This window comes from Macrobrachium rosenbergii, chromosome 24, assembly GCF_040412425.1.
Source record: "Macrobrachium rosenbergii isolate ZJJX-2024 chromosome 24, ASM4041242v1, whole genome shotgun sequence".
In the NCBI taxonomy this organism is placed as follows: domain Eukaryota; kingdom Metazoa; phylum Arthropoda; class Malacostraca; order Decapoda; family Palaemonidae; genus Macrobrachium; species Macrobrachium rosenbergii.
In genome coordinates, this window is record NC_089764.1 from 27,928,371 (window position 1) to 27,948,109 (window position 19,739).

Genomic DNA, 19,739 nt, shown 5'->3' on the forward strand with positions numbered 1-19,739 from the left:
TCTCTCTATAAACTGACAGTTGTCTGACAGATCCTTAATCTCCTAATCCTTGTTCACCTGTAGTCGCCAATCACTCTCTCTCTCTCTCTCTCTCTCTCTCTCTCTCTCTCTCTCTCTCTCTCTCTCTCTCTCTCTCTCTCTCTCTCTCATATTAATTTTCATTTTTTAATTGAGAATCTCCACATCATTGTGTTAACAGCTAAAAAAAAAAAAGTGTTTGTAAGAATTTAAATGCAAATGCTTTTTCACATTAGGTCTCTCTGACACTTTAATGATGTAGACTGGAAACATCATATTTTTGTTTTCACATGAGAGATTCATGTGCAAGCATTTTGATACCTCTTTTCGTGATTGTATCAAATCCTTATATTATTTTAATATTAATTTAAACTTTTCTAAAATGCTAGTTTCTTTCTTTTTCAAATTACTTCCAAGAGCCCATTTTAGTAAGTTTTGCTCAAATTTTGTTTTATATTTATTTTCATATTTTTTCCCAATATAGCATTTTTTTCGAAGATCAGGTCACAAATAAATATTTAATCTATTCTTGTTATTTTTATATTTCCTTACGATATTTCTTTTCTATTTTTAAGGTCGAAACCGAAGGAAGTATTCTATTATCCAATAGGTTTTCTTTAATTCAGTTCAGATTTATTCCTGTTTAATACTTAGAGAAAATATCCCCATCTCTTTTATCCAGGGTGATTTAATTTTATAGAACTATTTTCGTTTATCTGATTCCATTCGGAACGGAATATATATATTAAGTTCAATCGCACATGAATAACAAATTCTTCTCGTTAACCACTCTGATTTTCGCTCAAGCGTCAGAATATATTGCTTTAGGTGGAGTTGTGAAAGGGGGAGGGGAATCTTCTCCCCTCCCCTCCCCCTCCCTTCCCTCCCCTCCCCCATGATTGCTCTGTATATTACCAGAGGAAACAATACCAATTTAAATGCTATTATCCTGCATGCAATTTCATGAGGCTTGTGTTTTCATTTGAGGCAAATTCGATTTTTTTTTTTTTCGAAGCCGCCATGGCGCTGACTTTCAATACATAAATTCATATTCCTTGTTTTCCGAAATTGAATGAATGAGTTATATATACATAGTATATAGTTTTATAGAAACACACACAGGCACATAATTATGTCAGCACATACTTTATATATATATATATATATATATATATATATATATATATATATATATATATATATATATATATATAATATAAAGTATATGTATATATATATATATATATATATATATATATATATATATATATATATATATATATATATATACATATATATATACATATACATATACATATATATACATGTATGCATATATATATCTGTTTGCGATTCGACTTGTAAATATAACAAAAAAAAAAGAGTTAATTTATAGAATTTTGACATTTATGTATGTTTTTGTATACAAACTTATCCTAGTTATCACGCAAACAGTTGTATGTATTTGTGTATTGTAAAGGCCAAAATAGCATATCAGACTTTAAGTTTTCTAAAGTTTTTTAATATTTCATCTACACTAAAGCCCTTAGAATATGAGAATGAATGGAAGAAGACTGAGGGTAGTAGCTACTCCATTATATCGTTCAAGTTCAGGTTAATGTACTGACCAAGGCCAAGAGAGACAATGTCTTCCCAACTGGGTGGAGTCGCCTCCCGCCTGGGGTAACTAAGTAGGCGATGACGTATCTTAGAGGTACCTGCTCATTACGGCAATTCATCTGCTGACGCAATAAGGAGGTAAACAAAGCTCCGCCCACATGAGGGATTTTGGGGGGAAGTGAGCAGACCTTCTCTCTCTTGGCCTTGGCACTGACCCTAGGCTTCTAACCAACTCGGCCTCGAATCCCACCTGGAAAGGAGAATGTCTCAAAATAATTTCCATCCGGATTTCAAGGCTTCCATTGGAAATCGTGGTAAAAATCGAAAGATTAAGAGGTGTGTGTGGCAATAATACCTGCAGTCGGTAAACGCGATCGATAGAATCTTTGTGACGTGTTTATTTTAGCTAATGCATCCACTCTCCTTTCGGGTGGTTCCTCCTAATCGTCAGAACTCAGACCTTTGCCCAATTGAATGCATATATGACCCTGGGGGTCATTTTACCCCGGGGAATCTCCTCCGTGAGTGCTTGAGAATTGTTTGCCATTGTAGCCACACAAGGGATGGAAATCAGTCACAAATGAAAATCAACACAGAGGAAGGTCCAGTGGAATGTTGCTAATATCTTCTAACGGGAAACATCGTCTCTCTTTGTGCCGACGACCTAAATGCAAAGTAAAAACCCCAAGGTAATTATTCTTTTATCCTGCCTTGGGGAAAGATAACATTAAAAATTCTTCTTTGTCGTACGTGTAATGCTCAAGGACCAAACTGAATAAACTGAGAATAAGATTTAATGAAATCACCAACTATAAGGAATAAAGGTTGCGAGAAGTTTCGGATGGAAATTGTAGGCGGATGGACGAAATTGCTTGTTAAAATCGAAGTTCATGTGAAAGGCGATTACTCAGCGACAAGTGTACCTCGAAATAGGAAATCAATCGGGTATGATAACAAGGTAATGCAATCAACCTTAATCTTCAGTTTTAGAAGCTTTTTATTGGGACACCGAACCGAATGGCATAACGCTCTTTCTTTAAGGTTTCATTTCTTTGACCAAACGTCGCCTGGCAAAAACTTTTATTCTTGTTTCAGATGTGGGGTTTTAAAACCAGTTTGATATCCAGGGGCACAATAAGCATACAATATAGGTACATCGATGAACTTTCCTACTGGGCATGAATGATGGCAAATTGTAAAACCGTTCTGCATCTCATCATCAGTTATTTAAATTAGATTCCATATTCTAGTTATTATCCCTTAAAAAAGGGGCGAATAATTTCCAGAACAAGGAAATTGTGCTTCAAATTTTGTTTAGAATCTCAAATGTATTATGATTCATGGGTGGGGCCTTTCGTGTGGTAACTGCTATAGGTTAGTTCAGGGGTAGGCGAAACTTTTCGTACATGAAGGCCACATTGAAATTTCATCGTCCCTCATATAGGCCGCATTCAATGGGTGACTGTTTTTTTTTACAGTTATTTTAAACCTTTTGTAAATATTACATAATCTAATAGAAAGGTGAGTAAAAAACTTAATATGACAAATAGTTTATTTACCTTTTTCACAAATTAGGGACGTCTGTGAAATTGCTTCTTTTGAGACGGCATTTTGATATCGGGGTCTAACATCGTGGTTTTCAATTTCATGTGGTCTTCCATAGGCTCATCTGTCACCTGCGTTCTCAAAGAATTTATCTTGATTTGTGTCAAGGACAAGAAAGTGGATTCACAACAGTATATTGTAGAAAAGCATGAAATCAGTGGGCGTGTTAAGACGAAGATATTCTTCTACTGCCTTTCTCCAAATTTCAGTGGGATCTTCCCTTGTCAAACAGCGATTTCATGATACTCTCTTCAGACAACTCACTGAGTTCCATTTGTAACTACTCGGGTGCCTCTGATACATCAGCTAAGCGAGGCAAAAAAGCTAGTTTCAGGGCGATGTCGTGCTTTTAAATCTTATAGAATGGAGAGAATATATACTGGCATTGCCTGTGCCAGAGAGAAGTTCCCTCAACTACCTTTCTGAAGGTCTGTGTGGTTAGGCTTCAAACAGAGGTTTCATGCGTAGTCGATGTTTGGTTTTCATTAAGTCTTTGCCTCTTTGCCGTAACTCCTTATCATCTTAAGTGGGGTATTGTTTACATTATTTTTTTATTAACTGGTACTTTAAGAGTAAGTTATTTGGCTACTCTTGCTTCAGCAAATATAATTTTGATAACTTGATCTACAGGTGATATTCGTTGCAGGAAGCGGTAATGAGTTGCCATGTCATTTTCACATCGATTTTCATTAAACTGTATGTTAGATGCAGATTCCTGAAGTATGTTTAATGTTTATGATAAACATATAAAGTTATACTTTGAAGTTGACCTGACTCTTGCAAGTTTTCTGTGAAAGTGTAATTTTGGTAAGATCTTGGTATTTTTTTAAGCATTTCCAGTCCTCTGTGATATGGGTTAGATGCGTATTACTAAGATTTTTCCTTTTTTTTATTAATTTTTGTTTATTTTTTCCTCTATTTAGATGCATAAGAACTGAAGAGGATGGGATGGAAAAATGTAAGAAATTACTTTGGCTGGAATGGTTGTCATTCAAGTCATTAGTTCTTACAACATTCACTCTGTTGTGATTATTATTATTTGATTGGTGGGTATCAGTGTCCTCTGATGTTGTTGGATGTTATGAACACAAGAGACATCGTTATTGACTCCGTGTTGTCTGGTAATTACGTTGAACAATGAGCAAGTGTTTGCATTTTGCATTGGCTTAATGAGCGCGCTTTGAGTATTATGCTTATTTGGACAATGGTGGAGGGGAGGGGCGGGGAAATAATGTATAAATTATTTGGTTTAATTATTTGGTTTAATCAACACATGCCATTAACACTTATACTTTTATTTGGTTATATGAAACTTTTTTTATTTGGTTAGAACTGTGGGTTATATTATTATTAGTAAAGTTAACTAGAGTACTGTTGAGGTTATATACGCTTCTTGTTATCTATCGTATATGGAGTATTCTACAATTTTTATATACCAAGTGAGTTAACTTTTTGAACTAATCAATATATATATATATATATATATATATATATATATATATATATATATATATATATATATATATATATATATCGTGTGTTCCCCATTAACTTTTAGTATGTTAATATTTCTTTTGAAAATTGTATTCTGCATCAAGTATCTCTTCGGAATTTGTATCCTATTTCTTTTCAGTGTCTGTTTAGAATAAAAATGTATCCCTATAAAGTAAAGAAGAACTTCACGCCGTTTTACTCCCGAAACACATCACATAAATTTACGATTCCAAACCACATTTGGTGCGGCTTTTGCTCAGTAAATTTTCCGCAACTGCTCTTTTTTTTTTTTTTTTTTTTTTTTTTTTTTTTTGTTCTTTAACAGATCCGTCGTGACGTTTGTTGAACCCCCTGGATTTTTAAGTTTTCGTGTTGTTGTTTTTGACTACCGTTTTTTTTTTTTCGAGAATATCCGAGACTCTCTTGTTTAAAAAAAAAAATGAATTCTCTACAACATTCAGTGTCATTTTCTTTCCCTATTCTTGTAGTTTTGTAAAGACTTTCTTCCTTTTTGCCATTGTTTTTCAATATAAGTAAATTATTAAGATTTCAAACTTTAGTTTTACTGATTTGCTTAAAACCGTCGTTTTTATATATATCTTTATTACATACCTTTCCTTGTCTTTCGTTGGTTTTATTCTTCGACTTCCTTTGCCCCCCTTTATTTATTTATTTTTTTGTTTTTTTTTTTTTTTGTGGTGCACACATTTTTCCCATCTATTTTATTTTTCATTTTGAGTGTTAATATTCAGTTTTTGATCAGCGGTGAAATATGTTTACTTGACTCTTTGTTAGACTGTTAATGATAATCAAACGAATTTATAACACTTTTTAGTTTCTGTAAAAGTAAACTATTGAGATGGCTTTGTCTGACGGTCCGCACTTTTTCTGTCCGTCCTCAGTTCTTGAAAACTACTGAGGCTCGAGGGCTGCAAGTTGGTATGTTGATCATCAGTCTTCCAGTCATCAAACATATTAAATTGCAGCCCTCTAGCCTCAGTAGTTTTTATTTTATTTAAGGATAAAGCTAGCCATGATCGTGCGTCTCGCACAGCAAAGTCCAATTCAAGAGGCGTCGCTGACGCACCTCTCCCTGACCACATCTGGGGAGCAACTGAGCGCTCCCTGTTCGTAGCTGAGAGTTTCATACTGCAACACATTAAGAGTTTCATACATCATTATACGCTACACAGAAAACTTGATTGCGGTGAAGAAACTTCGGCTCATGCTTTACTTGTTATAAATTTATTTTTGTTTCGTGTACAGATTTTTCTTTAAGCACGAACAGATTATGTTCACGAAAGGGTTTTATGAATGATTTTCACTGTACTTCTGTTGTGATAAAGTAATCATATTCGTAACTGAAAAAAAAAAAGGTTTTCTTCTTGAACAAGCCAAAAGAATAATAATAATAATAATAATAATAATAATAATAATAATAATAATAATAATAATAATAATAATAATAATAATAATAATAATAATAATAATAATGTTCATTAAAAAGATTATACTTTATATTTATCTTTCAAATGTATTTTTCATAATTCTTACAGTCACCTCCTGACCAATTTGTTGCAGAAATATTATTATTGCATAGAATAATATCTATGCTATATTAAGTTTGAAATGTTGAAGAAATAACTGACAAAGCAAAAATATGCTGCGTGCAAAGTAATTGTAAGAGTTTGGGCTCTAATATTAGAAGGTTCTTCTACGAAATTTAGTTTTCTTTAATTCAATAGAACGTTTTCTCTTTAGCCTAAACTAATGTATATATAACCAACACTGGATGTTCTGTAAATCCATAGACAGTTTCAAACCTTATTTTACTTTCTGATTAAAACTGAGGATTTGCATATTTTATAAAAAATACTTATCATAAATCGTGAACTAACCGTGTGTTCGATTGCGTCTAATATATAAGAAAGAGAAAATAAGTAATAAAAGAGAAAAATTTGGGGAAGTGAATATGAAGATTTCTGATTTCTGCAACATGAGTTTTTAGTTACTTATAACATGTCAGAAATTACTGTAAATCATATTTGACATGAAGTATCCCCATAGAGAGAGAGAGAGAGAGAGAGAGAGAGAGAGAGAGAGAGAGAGAGAGAGAGAGAGAGAGAGAGAGAGAGAGAGAAAGGGTTTTTTCGTTCATGAGATTATACTGGATAAATGAAAATCGTTGGTTTAACAGTGTTTGTTTATTTGGGGCACAATTTGATCTTGCTTCCCAACATTTTGGCATATCTTTTTCTCAATTTTTTATTTACCATATTTTCATTCATGTATTTACATATTAATTTACAAATTTTACTTAATACTGAAGGTAATAACGATCCCTACAGATATATCTTCTGAAAATGAGTTTTCGTCTCAACCAGTCGATGATAAATCATTTATGAAGACGCTTTGAGAAAAGCCAAAGGTTTCAGCCAATGAATGAGGGTGACAGAAATACTGGGTGTGGTGTAGGCCTGTGACTGGTCAAGCAACTCCTATCCTTAGTGCCTTGGAAGACCCGTATTTCAAACTTACCAATCAGTCACCATGTTGCAGACTGGCTGATTTAGATTCTAAGGACAGAATCTGCATTCGACAGGTTAAACATCTAGTTTCTCCAGGTTGCTTTTCAGGTATCTTGGGATCGTGCCTAGTGTTCCTATGATTATGAGTACAGTTTCCACTGGCATATCCCATATCCTTCTTATCTCTATTTTCAGGTCTTCCTTTCTCATCTACTCTGGTGTCCCGTGGTACTGCGACATCAATGAGTGGTACTTTCTTCTTGATTCTGTCAATCAGCGTCAAGTCTTGTGTATTGGCACGTATCACCCTCTCTGTTCTGATACCATAGTCCCAGAGGATCTTTGCCTGATCGTTTTCTGTCACTCCCTCAGGTTGGTGTCCGATGCCCCTTATTACTGCAAGCTAGCTGGTGTTTCTTGCACAGGCTCCAGCGGAGGGCTTTTGCTACTGAATCGTGCCTCTTTTTGTACTGGTTATGTGCAAGCGCCGGACATTCGCTTGCAATATGGTTTATGGTCTCGTCTTTCATATTGCACTTCTTGCATATGGGTGAGATGTTATTTCCATTTATTGTTCTTTGGTTATTATTATTATTATTATTATTATTATTATTATTATTATTATTATTATTATTATTATTATTATTATTATTATTATTATTCAGAAGATAAACCCCTCTTCATATGTCATCATTAGTATTTGTATTATATAACATTAGAAGTACACTGGCTGTATTCTAAATGGTATTCTATTTTTTATGGCATAAATCTACTTGAGATAAACACGCAAATACTCACCAATATATACTTTAATTTACTTGATTTTATGACAGTTTGAAGTAAATAATCAACCAACACTTTCCGTCTAAAATTGAGATACAACGTCATCTAATCTTCAGAAAAAGTTCCAATAATGTGTCAGATTTGCTCTAAATGCCCAGCTAGAAGTCAATGTGATTCTTATATCCTTAACTTATCGCACGTTCCAAAAATACAAAAACTAACATCAATCCAATTTAAAACTATTTTCAACCTAACACTAGGCCTCCCATTTAAAAGTGTCCGATTAAAGCGCTCCATTTATAAATGGGACAAATTCCAGTGTTGGCAAAAACGAGGAGAAAACGATCCTATATAGTTGCTGGACGATTTCACAGAAGCGTTTGGATATCAGTCAAAATGAAACCCGTTAGTCTTATAAAAAGCTCTGTTATGGTCTGAAATCTGGCCTTCCACTGTACACATAATTATCCATAATTAGGTTATTTTAAACCATTCCAATATCCATAACGACGTCGACTTAAAATCTCTGGAAGTTATGAAAAACCAGACTGAATATTATTTACATATATTTCCTACATTTGAATGGATAAATTAGCAAGCTGGTGAATTATTATATATTACAGCGGACCTTCCGAACAAATGTTTTTCGTCTGATATTCAGGGATAGAGATTCTTGCTGTTCTCCCTGACGCGAAATGTGTTCCTTGCCAAAACTATTATTATTGTACTTTTGATTCTGTTTTTTTTTTTTTTTTTAAGTATTCCAAGTGTATAATTAGGAAATGTTGAGGCTGGAAATCATTCTTTTTTGTAATAGGTTTCTTTGGACCGTAAGATAAAATAAGCATATAAGTAAATGAATTTATAAATAAATGATTAATATATATATATATATATATATATATATATATATATATATATATATATATATATATATATGTGTGTGTGTGTGTGTGTGTGTGTGTGTATGTGTGTGTACATACATACAAAAACATACACACACATATATATACATACACACATACATACACACACACACACGCAAGGTGCCCACTTTGCATTATAGAAGCAGATACCTGTTCACAGCCACCGCCCACCCTGCACAAGTGCAGTCGGACACCAAGTCCCCAGGGGCATTTTAACCCCTGCCCACCTCCCAAAAGTTTGCAGCCAGCCACCACAGATGAAGGGGCGCAGCGACCCCAAACCAGCCAAGGCAGGCACTGCACCCTGGAGGCAGTCGTGCCCCAGACCAACCCTGACCAAACCACCCAGTTGTAAACAGGCACCAGTATCCCCCAGGGTCAAGGCAAAGGAACTAGGTCAGCACCCCCAATCGCAATGGCTTGCTGAGTGGTCTTTGCTGTACTTATTCCAGTCTAGTATCATTATATTTTTATCTGTGCAAGTCCTTTCTTTTTTACATTTTAAGGAAAGTTATGAAAGCTCGTGATGCAATTTTCCTTTGTAAATAGTCTTTGCTAAAGATATCTCGACGATCATAGTTTTATTTCTTTACTTCGGATGTTCATATTTTGTTTTCTTTAAAGTGTCAAATCATAGCCATATTGTTATAATCAATAATAACACAGTAAATATTTCAGTTAATTCTTCTCTCTCTGTATTCTCTCTATGTATATATATATATATATATATATATATATATATATATATATATATATATATATATATCTTTCCTTACCACCGTTTCACATGATCCTACATTTTATTTATTCATTATTTTCCTTTCGTTTTCAGCGATGGCCTTGACGCAGGACACGGATATAATAATACTATAATTACTAATTTTTCATTTACTATTCATTTCAGGTACTCTCTCTCTCTCTCTCTCTCTCTCTCTCTCTCTCTCTCTCTCTCTCTCTCTCTCTCTCTCTCTCTCAAAATACTTTCCTATCACTGAATATGCAAGCGTGTGTGCTGTTTCATTCTACTGTTTGTATTATAAGGAAGCCTTTCATATAAAAAAAAATTGTCGACATTTAGACTCAATATTTTGGGCGCATTTTTCGTTAACATAAATGAAACTTCTCTGAAAAACAAGCGCTAAGATCCAGGAATCGAGAGAGAGAGAGAGAGAGAGAGAGAGAGAGAGAGAGAGAGAGAGAGAGAGAGAGAGAGAATAAACTATTATTTAGCTGTATTGCAAATCTTATTTGAGTTTTAGCACTATTTCAGGCAATATAATTCAAAAGTGTTTCCTTAACACTAATTTTAATAATTTATTTGTTATTTAAAAAACAAAGCTGAACAAAAAGATTGAAAGAACTTTGTTTAAAATTATTCTGTAAAGAGAAAGAGTTAACAGATCAGGAGAGTTACTTTGTAAAAGAGACCTGTACTGTCGCAGTACAGAATGCAGAAAGAAGCCTTTTTGTCACATGGAATAAAGACGAGAATAGCCTGGGTATTGACATTTAATCGCCTTTCTTACTCTCTCAGAATTCTACCCGACTGTAGCAAGGTTCTGAAATTGTTGGTTTCGCCTATATTACACTCGCTCTCTCTCTCTCTCTCTCTCTCTCTCTCTCTCTCTCTCTCTCTCTCTCTCTCTCTCTCTCTGATAAAATAACATTCCAATCGTCTAAAATCCTTTCTTGACTAAACAAAACATGGGAAGTATATGTTTAATTTTTTCGACTCTCGAAGATTTTAGACAACACGAAGATGAAAAAGCTTAAAGCTATGTTATTTGTATTGCATAAGAAAAATGGATCTTTTCGTTTTTGTTAAAACACGTTCAGTGATAAAATTACATATGAAAAGTCAATAGTGACTTTGATGAACATCGCATAGGCTACTTTGGAAGCTTGAATTTCAAGTCAATGGCCCCTGTAGGATTGTTCCGTATGAACAGGGTTCATCTTCTGAATAATAATAATAATAATAATAATAATAATAATAATAATAATAATAATAATAATAATATACAGCAGGAGCATGAACAAAAATCCCGTAACATTCGTTGTGCTTATGAGCGCGCGCGCTCACAATCATTTTCACTCGCTTTTGGGTAAAGACTGAAATGAAGAATTGGCAACTCTTTCACGTATACGTCCGGTGAATGTTGAAGACTGTGTTTGTGAAGCCCCTGCCTCTCCTTTCCAATGATGAGTGTATTTAGCCGTGAAAACGACGGATTTAAGGTGCGATTTTTGGTACTGTAGCGTAAATCTAGCGAATAATGATCTACTGGGTCAAAGAAATGAGTAATTTTCAATTAATGAAAGCAACAAGGGAGTTTCCTCTGGGTAGCCTTTTGTAGCCCAACCAATAATGGCTATGTAGGTTGTCATAGGCATAGGCCTAGGGCACAGAGTAATGTCGTGGCCATTTGGTTGATTTTTGAGTAAGAGTTTTTCAATGACAGATGGTAATCTGGTCAATTTAGGCTAGCCTATTATGCATGGTCCTTTACTACCAGGCCTACGTGGGACCTGTATCTTAGCCACACTCTCTGCCCCTCACCCTATATGGGCATTTTATTGGCTGTTTTGTTGATTTTGTAGGTATCAGTTTACTTCAAACCATTATTTCATGGTGGAATTGAGACTATAATTTTCCCATTTCTAATGGGTGTTTGAACGTTACTGATTTTCGTTTTGTTAACCCATGAGTACTTTTAGAGATAGTGGGCCCACTGTGGTCCCCCAACAATTTGGTGGACCACAGTGGAAAAGTAGTTTTTTGGGGGGAGGGGTAAAACACCAAACGAGTGAAATGCAGGGACCTTAATCCCACTAAGACTTCTCATTCAGAATAAGGTGAGCTAATGGAATGTTTTCAAACTAATGTAATGCATTATGTGAAAGACCTTGTACTCCAGGTTAAATAAGGTTAGGTGTGGTTGGTTAATTCATGTGTCAAGGAAACAGAGCCCAAGATCTTTCAGAGGAAATTGATACTTTCAACTCCAAAATACGATAATGACTTAAAAAAAATTTACCATTTTGTAAAATTTTCACAGGATCAGTAGTTAATGGGCTTAGTAATGGGCCTAGCCTAACTTACCTTAGAAGAGAAGTGAATGAGGTCATGAGAGTTGTGGACAGAACAAGGTTAAGACAGGGAGATACATAGGCCTAGCCTAGAAACTTTGAATTATTATTTGTTTGTAAGCAAAGCAACATTATTGTAAACATACATTAGCAAGCAATTAAAATTTCCTTGTTATTATGAACAGTCTGTTTCCAAAATTAGGCTTCATACAGAGCAACTGACTTTGGTGTTGATTTTTATTGCCACTGGTACAACAGTACTGGCTTTCAGATCAGAACTGTGTGTATGGTTTTTGAGAAGAAAGGTTTAATAGTTTTACATTGCATCTGTATCCTAACCACAAACTAAGGAAATAATCAAGGACTTCTGAAATACATTAGTTTTTTAAAACGCGTAAAAATTCTGGCACTGTTAATTCAGGTTATTTAGGAATGAAAGTATTAACCCAACCTAATCCTAGAGTCGTTGGTTTTATAAGTCTGCAGCACTTCCTGATTTCCTGTGATTTCCAATGCAGTATTTCTATCAAATTATGGCCTGTGCAAATGCAGCTGATCAGCATTTGATCATAGAAGGTGTTTTGTTAATCTCAGAATTTTATTTAATGGAGGTTGATAATAGTATGTGGGGGTTTACATTGACACTTGATTATCATAATTGTGTGATGCCAGCCTGGGGTGACCATTTGTCCAGTTTGATTGAAGCCATTGTACTATGACCTTCACAGAGTTGGGTTGGAGATTCTTTGTTGGGGTCTAGCCTACCAGTTACATTGCTAAGCAAGAACTGGTTTTTTGTAGATACAACACTTTAATTGGCCCCTGAAGTGGAAGAATAACTTAGAAAATACTTCACTATAAGTAACTGATATCTGGTAATAAAGTACAGTATATTATACCCTTTTATACCCTTGGAGTGTTTGGGTGCAATGATATAAGAAATACACAGATGCCAAAGACTGATTTGAAGAAACAAAACAACTGTTAGTATGATAATTGGTGAAGCTCACATATATAATTGTCATTTTAAAGCATTTTTGTAAAATAAAGAATTGTAAGTAAAAGCCTGTTTGTCTGATCAAATGCTAAGGTTGACTAGGCTCTGCCCAGTTAGAAACAGGAATGAGAGGAGCTGGTTTTGACTTGATTGCATTTTGTGTGGTTTGGAGACATCATCAGGTGCTAAATTGTGATGTTTTGGGCAGGTGTTGCTTCAGGGACCTAGGTAGCATGCAGCTGGTCAGTAAGTTTGATTTGGATTAGGTGGAACAATATGTAATGGTGATTTTGGAGGTATCTATGGAAGTCTGATGTATGACGGTTAACCTTCACAATGTCTTGTTTTTGAGGTTTTGATAATTTTCTACTAAAGTTGCAGATGAAAAGTCATAGTGATTCTTTCTTTCTTTAAATCTTCACTTGAAAGCCCCTAAGAGCAGAGTAACAGACTATAAACCAGAGAGGGCTCTTAAAGGAAATTCAGCCGGGAGAGAGAGACAGTTTAACATCCTCAATGGTAGAAGTGGATGTCTTCATAGGTAGGGTATATGCATTGTAAAAAGTTTCAACATAAATTGTATCTACTTCTGCTTTCTTGCATGGTGTGTTTTGCCCAGCGTTCATCTACTCGGGTAACAGTTCTGAGGAGTTTCTGTTGTAAGTCATAAGGGTTTATACTTGCCAAGAGGGATGGGGATGAAATCTTGGATAGGATGACAGAAGGCAGATGTTGCCTGGGAAAGTTGAAGTGTTCAAGTGTGGTCAGTTCTCACATTCGACTTCTGTGTTGCACACTGGAATGAATTGGCTGCAGTTTCTCTTTTGGGGCCACTGTTGTTGTCAGTTATCCCTGCCTAACAGTTACCATGTGGAAAAATGACTGAAGAATTGGCGGTTGGCCGTGGTTTTAATTTTTAAATATTGTTTGACCTGATAACTGAGCTCTCAACTCTCACAGAGATTGATAGACTTTGCTGTAAATTTAGGTGCTCCGCCAGAGGTTATACAGGAAAGTAGGTGCAATAGTTTGGTTCCTTCAAGTGACCTATGCAAATGCTCCTAGAATTAGTGTGCCTCCTTTACCCACCAAAGGTGATGACCATGCTCATTGCATGTTATACAGTATTACGCAAACAAATCAGGTTAATTAGTTGTACATTTACTGTTCATAGTACACTGTACATGTAATTATTGCTATTACAATTATCGTTTTATTAAAGATGAATGGTAATTCGGGAGGAATTAATTTGTAATGGAATTGTTCAGTATTTCTGATTAATGCCTTTTCTGTGACAGGCATGTCACCTGATTGTCATTTGATGGTCATTTCATTCATTTTAGGGTATGGGCACATCCATATAGTTTTTCATTTTACTTATGCAAATATATGGAGGAAATTTACAGTTTAGCATTGTGTTCTTTGTTGATGTACGAAGACAAAGAGTATTTTTCTGTACTTTTTATATAAGTAGTATCAAACTACTTCATATGGAAGGCCCAGGCATAATTGTCAATTTATTTTTGTCTGCATTACAGAGATACTATATCTCTGTATATCAGCCTGTGGCTGAATTCTAAACTGGAGCTAGTATGGATTTTAGTCTAAGTTTATGCAAGGATTCTCAGCTTATACATAAGGGCACTTATACATTATTCCTTGCATTATTTAGCAAGAATCAATTGAAACTTTATTTATTTTTTCTCAGCTTATACATTATTCTCAAGGAACAGTGTATAAGCTGGCACTCAGTACTGTTCTTGTATTCTCACATTATTCCCTGCTAAGGAAGTAGTTATATATATATATATATATATATATATATATATATATATATATATATATATATATATATATATATATATATATATATGGGCAACTCTAGTTTCTACGATGTTTTGAATTTCAGGTGATGTCCCATTCTGTTAGCAAATGCCTTTGCGAGTGGTTTTCTGGAATGTCTGCCTGACTGAGAGACTCCTAGAGTAAGTTTGGATTCCTTATCTCTTTAATACGTATTTGGGGATGCTGAATTTAGTAAGTCTGATGTTGGTGAAGTAACTTTTGCAGTAACCTTTGAATATTTAAAAATACCCTTCATCTGATGATGAATACTCAGAATTATTAAGCTGTTAGAGAGAGAGAGAGAGAATTTACTGTAGAAGGTGTGCTGGGATATTATGTGCTGTATTGTTGATTGCTATTGAAGCAGTTTCTCTCCGTTAGATGCCATCCTGTTCAAATGACGTCCAGTTATTAATTGTATAAGTGCACAGAACAATTGTCTAAGTGATCAAGTATACTTCATATACGCCTGAATTGTCACTTTCATGAAGTCCATGTGGAAATGCTTACCTTTCAACAGATGTGGAAGCCTAGTATGTACTTATTAAGATAGATTTGTGAACTTTGAGTATTCTTGGTCTTATATATGTTGATTTGGCCAAATCTATCATGGGCAAAAGAGCACGTATATATCAGGTATAAAGGTTTTGCTGGGTCTATATGTGTATATTACAATAATATGACCACATATTTTTTCTTTTCTGGCAGGACACATGAGGAGATAACTAATAAGATGCTTTCGATGGAAATAGTTGGAGAAGATGCATCAGGGAAAGGCAACCGACCTCCTTTAGGGATAACAGCAATGCATATGAAGAGGAAGGTTGAGTGAGTGACAAGTCATATCTTCGCATTTATTTTGACCTGCTAGAAAGCCGCCCAGTGGAATGAAGGTTACTTAACTCCAGATACAAGGCATCTGATGCTTAATGGGTTTTGTGATATTAAAAACTATGTATTTCCATTCTAAGTAAATGTACGTATGTTGTTACCATTTCGAGGGAAGATGGCTTGGAGGAGAATTAAAGAACTAATAAGGAAGGAAAATATGGATACAGTACAGTGCAGAAGGAAAAATATGGGTATAGTGCATTACAGAACCAAAGTGTTACCTAAAGTAGTGTACAGTATAATCTGTCTTGTATGTGAAAATGAAGTTATTCCATAATGAAACGTTTTTTATTTACAAGTGTTACACGCTGACAGTATATATAGGTAGTGTACATTCAGTTCACAGATAACTGACTGAAAAAGAAAATATTGAGTCAAAAGTGAAAATAAGCGTGGAAAATAATTATACCAAAATATTTCTAAAATAAAAATGATGTTAATTGAAAACAATATAAATGGTTTGTGGACAGTGGGAACTGATAAAATGACAAATGTTGGTAAAAACTTGATTCTCTTGAATGAATTTGATAGTCTGTTAATACTATATGTATGTCCGTATGGTTTGACAAGCCACAAGTTATGAATGGTAATTCTGCTCTCATGCTGCTGTTCTTAAATTAACTTTTCTGTGTACTTGTTACTTGTCTGATTATGGCTGTGTTGAAGGTGAAAATCCCATTGTGTGTGTGTGTGTATTTGTGTGTGTGAAAACTGTCACTTCTGTTTGCCTGGTCCAGTCTCCGGAAATGCAAGTTCTGGTTTGACTCAAATGTCAAATGAGAATGGCACTTTGTTAATGGCCACAAGTACTTATCCTTACGATGTGTTTTTTGGGTAGGCCTAAGTCACTGTCATCTCCTCATTCTCTTCCTAGAATGTTATCCTTACTCATTTCGATGCCTTATCTGTGGGCTTAAGGAAACAAGTTGGCAGGTAGACTTAAGATCCTACCATGAATACAAATCATCTTGTCTTTCATCGTTATTTTCAAGTCATCTTTCTGAAGACGTCCTTTTGCAACGAATGCTCATAAAGCTGTGCAATAGGATTCCATAATTTTCAATTTGCTGTTGGTAAGATTCTCATAACAAGTAGGTACGTCAAACCTGCTTTTGCTTACTATAACTTCTTATCATAACTCAAAACTCTTATGACCCATTGTCTGTAGCATATATATAGTGCAGTACCCTTATCTTCTTCCATTGTTAATGTACCTGTCTTGAGCCTGGCAACCCGTGATGTATAGGCAGATATTATGTTAACTTTGGTAACTTTAAAGCCTGTCCATAAACTTTTAGGTTGTTTACGAAAGTAACTTAGTATTAGAGGCTACGTATTCTATCTCAAGAGTTTTTCCAAGCCAGCATTAGCGGGGACCTGTTGCTGATGGTGTTCCTTTAGAACGTAGAGAGAGCATGTCTGTTGTTGTGCAGATAGTGTTTTGGGACAGTTGTTCTGTAAAGTGCTAGTGTTTTGGGACAGTTGTTCTTTAAAGTGCTAGTGTTTTGGGATAGTTGTTCCTTAAAGTGCTAGTGTTTTGGGACAGTTATTCTTTAAAGTGCTTACAAATGACAAGATTATTGGTCTTGAGAATAAGGCGATGCCGTATGTAAATGGTACAAGTGTTGTTCTTTTTAAAAAATTTCTATTTAGTGCGCAATGGTTCGCATCCTCTATTTTCAGTTAAAGGGGTGCATTGGTATCCTGCTAGTCGTTACCATTGTGTTAACTTAGTTGTCGTGTTTAGAGGCCTTACGCATGTTGGTTCAGTTATCGTGAATAATAATTATAATAATTCCATTATTTTGGACAATCCTCCTATGATTATTTGTCCAGCTGGTTTTAATGAGTTAGACGTTAAGGTCTTCCTTATATCTAAAGATGTCACATTCTGTGTTCGTCCCTTTTACATATAATTTTTCCACCTATTCACGTTTGTTCTCTTCATTTAGAAAAATCTTGAAATACGGCCTCCATTTTTTTATTGTTTATTGTTTCTTTCTGTTCTGCTTTATTCCTTCTGCATTTTGTCTCTTCCCATTCAGTTTTCTGTTCCAAGCATATTCATTGCTCTATTAGTGCTGCAGTGTCATCTTTGACCTAGCTATCTGCCCACTGGCTATGTACTGTCAAGGTTGTGTGATTTCTGCTTAATTGTGTGACTTGGTTTCAGAAAAAGTTTCCGAAAAATAGAGTTTGTCAAATCACACCAGTCTTTTCATGGTGCCTTGTCAAAAATCGTCCATTTTGCTGGAGACTGACCTACGTAATGAACCCTTAAACTATTACAGGACTTGTCTTTATGTTTGTTGATACTTAAGAAAAAAAGAGGGAGTCCTATAAGTTGAGTGGTTTTGGATCCCTCTGTTTAATACTCTGTCTGAGGCCAATGAGCCATGAGCGTGTGTTTTAAACTCTTTATTTGTGTATGGTCCTGTCCTGTAAATGCTTGTGTATAAAGACTATTTGTTTATATATAAAAAATTTTTATTTGTAAGTGGGTAGAAATTCTTTATTTGTCTGACAAGTGCCAAGGCTGGCACTACTTCTATTTTTTTTTTTTTTTCCAAAAAACGAAACATGTCGGGAACGGGAAAGAGATTTCACTAACACTTCCCGAGGGATATTTTGTTGTAATTTTTACGAGCATAAAGTAGAGGGCATTAATTGCCAAAATATAACATATAACTGTAAGACTTATGCTGTATTACGAAATCTAATTGTTATCAATTTACTCAGTGTGAGCACTATGTAGCTGATATCTCTGAGTCATGCAAGAATGACAAAATAAGCTTGATCACAAAATAATTTTCGAAAATATGGTAAACGATTTGGTGTGTTCATTTTATTTTTTTATTTTAATAAATTTGTGTGTGTTTTGTTAACCTGTCCCTCCCCCCTTTCTCTCTCTCTCTCTCTCTCTCTCTCTCTCTCTCTCTCTCTCTCTCTCTCTCTCTCTCTCTCTCTCTCTCTCTCTCTCGTTCGTACTGAAACAACCCTATCTTTTTCTGAAAGACTTTTTATTTGCTAATTTAGACAGAGACCAACATCTGAAGCCATATTGAACAGGCAATTAGACGGCTGATAGATATTTTCATTTTGGGCGTCCTCCACTATATTTGGCTTAGAATTGTTGTTCGACTTGACTAGGTTACAGCTTTTTAGGAATGTGTGTGTAAAATTAAGACCAATAATGGACATGTTATTTATCCAATGTAAAAAAAATAACCTTCCAGAGGTGCAAAATATGACCCTCAACACAGGAATGATTCCCAAGCTTTTATCTCCTTTTAAATCTTCTGTGAGTATGTGCTGCAGATTTATATTCATGTTTGATCATCGTCTGCCATCTTCCACTTAGATACTTGTTTTTCTCTATTGCTTCCCAACAAACTCAGTGGTAGAGTAGTCTATCCACCCCATTGTCTCCTTATGTGGTCGCAAAATATCTGAAATCTCAGGTGGTTTTGTAGGGAGTCTATTTAAATTGCTTTGGTAGAACAAACTTGGCGCTTTGATTGCATGTTGTCCCTTTTCCTAAAAGGTTCTTTGTCATGGACGACATCACGTCTCTTCAGAACACATGTCCTTGCACTGATTGACCTTGTAAACTCTGCTCAAGAGTCTATAGGTTAAAATATGCAGCTTCCCACATTTAAAGTATAGGAGCCTCAGCCTGAGATATAAATGCAGAAGATTCTCGTTCACTCGTGAAATAATCCACTCTCGAGTCCAAGTCTTTTTCCCGCTCCTTCCCTTTTCCTTTCTCTCCTTCTCTCTACAGACTCTAGCTCTTCAGTCTCATATATTCCTTTGTATAGCTCTGAATGAATTCCTGATTGACCACTACTGATTGTGGTATATGGTCAAATGGTGGTTTCTAAGAGCCCTGTCCATGTTCGCCTGTCTTGGATGCTTATCATAACAGTTATTATACATTAG

General features: G+C 35.1%; 1 long non-coding RNA gene across 1 annotated transcript; it reads left to right on the forward strand.

Annotated features, from left to right (window-relative positions):
* The first annotated feature begins 11,075 nt into the window (after window positions 1-11,075).
* On the forward strand, window positions 11,076-18,493 carry LOC136851947 (uncharacterized). The gene is made up of 3 exons (XR_010857012.1): window positions 11,076-11,212; window positions 14,971-15,046; window positions 15,615-18,493. It is a non-coding gene; the product is annotated as an uncharacterized lncRNA (long non-coding RNA).
* Window positions 18,494-19,739: the final 1,246 nt, after the last annotated feature.